General features: G+C 39.9%; 1 protein-coding gene across 1 annotated transcript in view; it reads right to left on the reverse strand.

Annotated features, from left to right (window-relative positions):
- LOC147325587 (uncharacterized) overlaps positions 1 to 4,871 on the reverse strand; it is a 27,110-nt gene extending 22,239 nt beyond the window's left edge. Inside the window, exon 1 of the mRNA XM_086300159.1 lies at positions 4,574 to 4,871. The gene's annotated coding sequence lies outside the window, so the exon portion shown is untranslated. The remainder of the gene's footprint in view (positions 1 to 4,573) is intronic.
- Between the last annotated feature and the right edge of the window lie 1,129 nt (positions 4,872 to 6,000).

The raw sequence follows: 6,000 nt of genomic DNA on the forward strand, positions 1-6,000 counted from the left end.
GGCTACCGGGGAATCACTCATTTATCTTGTATCGCAGGCTTCTGAGGTCAATAAGCTGAGAGAGGACACCCGAACGTCACCTCGCAGCATGTTTCAGAATATTAAACTGGTTCTGGACAGTCTTTATAAACTACACTGCAGTGTAGTTTATAAAGACCAGTGCAGATGCATCTTAAAAGGTTCGTATCTGATCTGCCCTCACTTATTACAAGAATCTATAAATACATTAGAGTTACATTACAACTTTTTTAGCTTCTTCTTACAGCTCTGCAGCTAATGGTCAATCAGAGAGTCCATCGGCGCGCTTGTTTGCTGACTTGGCCTCCGGGGGTTATGGACTTTTTCAGGGCTTCCAATGCTGGCCGTGCATATGTGAACCAAGACTTCCATTTTTTGCATTCATTGCTAAAGAACGCAGATAAACACCTCAAAGCCTTTTTCTTATTTATTCTGAACGTAAGCACAAAAACCTCAGGATAAAGGCTTGTGGCTTTAGCAATGCAAGGAAGAACTTAAAATAGGAGAATACGACAGTAATCTGAACCAAATGACTATTTTTTTTACTATATTTACTCAAAAATGTGAGCAAGTAACATCTGAGAAACAGAGACACGGTTGTACTGAGGAGCCAAGCAGGAGGGGCTATTGCAGTACTAGAGATGATCTGCAGATACACATCATGTCCTTGATGGTTTTCATATTGTGGAAATTAGTCCCGCTTCTGCAGAACTGGCTATGTATGTGTGTATCTTCTCCACCTTGGACACCTACTAGGCGTAATCCTTGTTTCTCTTTTTCTGAACTGAGTGGTTTCTGTGATATTTTGGACCTGCTTCTAGAACAAAATAACTGGGTGTACATAAGAAGTTAGTGAGGGTGATCTCTTCCTGTACAGCTTACTACGGCTATGCTCGGAAAAACCCAGAAATTCTAACGGCTGTCAAATTGTGCTTTGACTGATAAACTGGGGTGCCAAAACACGTCATTAAGGCTACAGGGGCGGTCGTCTTTATGGAGGAAATAGTTAATGTGGGGTTGCAAACCTAAATGCAGACACGACTGCTTTCTCTGTTCACTTGTAAGCAGGATGCCTCAAAAAGTTTTGGAAGCATTTGCGGAGCCAATTAAGGACGTTAACTTGAGGAGTCTTTCCGGATCTAGATCTCGATCCAGAACTTTTTGGTTGGATTCTTTATGAATGTAACATTTAGAAAAATGGGACGTTTAGCAATGCATCTTCACAGAAAAACTGGGAGACATCATCTTGATGTCAAAGAAAGAATCACAACTTCATCTGGATCCAGGAAGTCTATTTATGCATGGTGTTTCTGGAAGCTTTCCCACAGCTCGCTAGTTAAGTGTCCCACAAACATCTTTGACTTAATTTTTTCGTTTATTCCTAACAAACAGACACAGGAAGCTCTTGATCCCATTTCAGTTATCCAGTCTAATGTAACACGTCACTGCTAATAAATCTGCTGACGACGCTACAGTCAGAAAACTGTTTTGCTTCCCTCATGAATGGATGAACCGTCCTGTGTGAAAGCAAAACCTCAGTAAACGTCTTAATGTGTATTACAACAAACCAAGGCAGAAACAAAAAAAAAGTATAAATGGATTTTGCAGCGTCGAGAATGCTTACTGCTATTTTTTTTTTTTTTGTTAAGGCAATTTCAAAAGACCTACTGAGGGAAAAACTGATCTGTATACAGCTTTAGAAAACCAAGAATCTGGAGCATTCAGCTACTTACTTAACAAAGATTGGTCTGCGTATGCTTAAAGCAAAGAGTATGTGACCATACTTAATGAAAGTCTGTGGATATTCCTGTTATTTTTTATCTATTTAATAAACAGAAAAAATTATATTTATATGTTTTAATCATATTCCTGGTGATTTTTCTTTGGTGAAAGGCCAAGGTCTTTGGTGGGTGCCAACATTTTTCACATGCAGCAAAACCTCTGAAGCATCCTTATATTTTTCCCCTCTCATCTTCATGTCATTTGCATCTCTTTTGATGAATGTCAGTGGCTTTGCAGCAGTCATAATAAACTGTGAAAAGGTGGTACAAGGATTACAGCTGTCTCATAACACCACCACCTCTGTAAAGGTGTTAAGTAAATTAAAGGCAAAAAAGCGAATATGTGAATATGCTGGATGGTGAGGGCAAAGGTTAATGGTGATGATGAAACATGAGGACAGAACACAACTGTCAGGAGGGGAAGCAGGAAGATCGAGGATGGACCTCCAGCATGGCTAATGTCCCACTCTGAGTGGAATTTACAACTGGATAGCAGCGGCTGGGTGAGTCCAGGGAGAAAGGGGTGACTTGGGTCACAGATGGCCCTGGCAGCACTGCTGTTAGTCAGGCAGGGCATGCAAAGCTGAGAGGCGAGCGCCACGCCTCCATCTGTCAGGCTGAAGTGAAAGCTGCCGGGTGGGGGATTTACTAACCCATTAACTCGCTGACCTTTCACTGACAATCATCCACACACACTATACATACCAGCAAAGCCCTGAATGATTAAATCTATTTAACACTCTATGCATGCATCAGGGCTAAAAGGCAGAATTAAACCAACAAATAATTGATTTCAGTATCAATGCTGCTGTCATTATGTTACATGATTAAACATTTAGTCTATGAACTATCAGGAAACTGTGACAAACACTAGCATCCCATTTCACACATCCAACTATTGGCACAAACTTGGACAATCCTGGCCACGTTTACAAACTTGAGGTGGACCGTCAGCACCTGCTTAACGCCATCAGGGAGAACGTCACATAAAAGAAATATCTGTTTCAATGTGGATCTTATGTCTGATCATGGATTTTTAGTCCTTTAAGCTAAGCAAAGCTAACCTCAGCTAATTAGTCCCACAGTGAAAATAAATTCACTCAAAATGGAAAAGATAAGTAATTAATTAAGTAATAAAAAACTAAAAAAGAAAGCAAAAATCAATTTATATTATGTTATATTATATTATATTATATTATATTATATTATATTATATTATATTATATTATATTGTATTATAATAGCAGGCATTTGGGAACCCCGCAAGGGACATTGGAGGAAAAAAAAAATGAAGATGATCTTTTGAGATCTCAAGTTTGCGAGATCTCGCAAAAGTAACTCTGTAGGAAAGTGACATTGGGAGGGAAAAACTCCCTTTTAACAGGAAGAAACCTCTGGCAAAAGCAGGCTCAGGGAGGTGGCATCTGCCATTTTTTTTGGGAGCGAGGGAAGGAAGACATGAAAGTGTTTTGTTGGTTATCAGCTAGCTAGGTAGTTCGGTTATCAGGCCAAGCTAGTATTCATAAACTGTAAGGGTGCAATGCACAGATACATATCTACTAATTAGTACAAGGTTAACAAACAATGTCATTAATCAAAACTGAAGCTTTCAAACAAACTGGCCACCCCCTAACTGCAGAATACACCTGGAAGAGTCGTCATTTATAGAAGCTAAAACCGTTTTCGTACCAGGCTTTAAAAAATGCTTTTAATGGTGTAAAGTTGAGCATTTTAACATCGGAGTCGATGGGGATGACTCACTTGGCCTCAAGTGGCCACTACAGGAATTACAGGCTTTCTTGTATTGGTTTTTAAGCCTGCACACTCAATACTGCAGTAACACTTAAAGCAACTTTAGTTATTTTTGTTCAGTTATGATTAGTTCATAGGCAGCTAACCAAAAACAAATTTGATTTGCATATTTCAAAGAAAAAATGCCCAACATAACCCAGTTCCATCGTCTCCTCATGATTAGCTGCCTTACATAACAGTAAACTGAAGTAACCTAAGCTAGTTTAGGGTTTTAATACATAATTTTAATATTTTCTCACATTATGCTTTAAGGAAATTAAAAAAAGAAAGCAATGGGCAGATGAAAACGTATGTACACCTATCCTCATCTTTCTCTATCCAAGTATGATTCATCCCCCCCCCCCCCCCCCCCCCCCACACACACACACACCACAGAAACAGACACCCACTCAGCAAGCATATGGCCCATACAGGGATGCATCAATCGTGACATTACGTGCACTGTATTACATGTAGCCTCTGGGAGACGATTAACCCATAAAGCTGCCATGAGCTTTTATTTTGAAGGCGCACTCGGTTTCTTAAATACCCTCCCATGGCCTTGATGTTAAAATACCAAAAGCCGTCTTTGCTTTTGTGATTGCTACTGTCATTATAAATGATCAGCCAGTCTTACAGCCCGCTTCTTCGAATCGTTGAAATGTTATAGTTCCCATTTCCTAAACGGTCATTGGTGGGGTTTTGTTTTTCTTTTTTTTTTGGATATTTTATAGTCGTTCACTGCATCACGATCTCTAAAACATTTCCTGACGTGCTCGTGGAAAGGAGATAAAACCGTTTAGCGAACTGTCACCTGTCTAAAAGCCTCCCTCTCTGCCCTCTCGCGCTCCACATTCATCCTCCGCAGGTGTCAGATCCGCCATCAGTGGAAACGACCCGTTCACATTCCCACTAAAACCACCAGAAATCCACGATTCCTCGTCTATCACACCAGCTCTGGGAGGTGACATTTACTCATTTACCTGCATGTCAGTGGAGGAGAGGCCCGGCTTCGGCTGCCGTAGTGTACATCGCCCCTGTGTCTGCGCGTTCTCGCCCGGATCGGCTCGGTTTGTCCCTCCAGACACAACTTGCTCGGATTACAGAGAGAGCTCAGCCCCTCCTTCTGCACCGTGACATCAGAGCGGATTAGCGATGCACAAAGCGCCTTTATGAACACTGCTGATGTCGGTGGTGCAGACACAAGCAGCTCTTTACGGCCGTGAGCTCAGTCAGCCTCATCCCACCTCCTCCATCAGCAGACAGCAGCCTGCAGCTCTGCAGCACCGTCACACTCTCACGGGCTGTCGGAGGGGTCGCTGTTATCCTTCTGTTGATCTCCCCGGTGTCATCCGTTAGAAAGAAAACACCTGTGAAACCTGCGCAGGTACACAAAGAGGTAACATATATATATTTGAAGGCCAACTTCTTTTTAATAGAGCGTTTTCAGATTTTCCACGATGCATAAACCAAAATAAAGTAAAATAATAACAAAAAAGAAATAGAAAAACATCTGAATTTTGAAGACTAAAATACGAAATAAAATAAAATACAATAAAATACTTACACATTTAGCGCAACAATATGGACATTTTTTGAGAAATAAATTGGCAAATTTGCCTAAAAGAACAGCAAATTTTCTAGAAAGAAATTGCAAATTAATAAGAAAAAATGGGGAAAAAATAGCAAATTTAAGGAAAAAATCTTGGCAAATTCACGTGTTAAATAATGGAAATTTTATTTAAAAAATAATAAACTGACAAATTTACCAGCAAGAAAACAGCATTTTTTTTTAGAAAGAAATGGGAGGTCGAGAAAGAAAAGAAAGAAAGAAAAGTATTCACAAAGCTTTAGGAAAGGAATAAAATAAAATACTGGCAAATCTAGAGCAACAGTTTAAAAAAAAAATTAAAGACAAATCAGCAAATTCACACAAAAAACACAAATTTATGTGTTGAAAAACAAAACCTCACAGATTTTAAAGAAATACATTTGAAATCAATAAGAAAAAGAGAGAAAATACTTTGAGAAAAATATCTGCAGCCTTTAAAAAAGTGAAAATATTAGGAAAAATAAACTAGCAAATGTACTAGGAAGAAATGATAAAACAATAAAAGAGAGGTGGGTGACAAAGTGTTGACTCTCCTACCCGTTCCTGGATCCTCTCTCCAGGCAAAGTTCTGTGGGCCCTATACTGTCCAAGAGAAACTGAGTAACACAGATTATGTTACAGGTACCCCAGACCATAGGACAAAGTGTTGTGTGTGCCATGTTAATCTGATGAAGCCTTATGTTGTTTGTGATGCAGGTGTAAACTCCTCTTCATCCCCCTCTTCATCCCCCGCTTCGCTGTGCTGTGTTCCTCCTGAAGGAAAAAAGAGGGAACACACGCATGTAAAGGAAGCACTCA

Source organism: Aulonocara sp. 'chitande type north' Nkhata Bay, linkage group LG7 (assembly GCF_057382095.1).
Source record: "Aulonocara sp. 'chitande type north' Nkhata Bay isolate Kocher_YH1m ecotype deep benthic linkage group LG7, A_spYH_male_GT1.1, whole genome shotgun sequence".
NCBI lineage: Eukaryota > Metazoa > Chordata > Actinopteri > Cichliformes > Cichlidae > Aulonocara > Aulonocara sp. 'chitande type north' Nkhata Bay.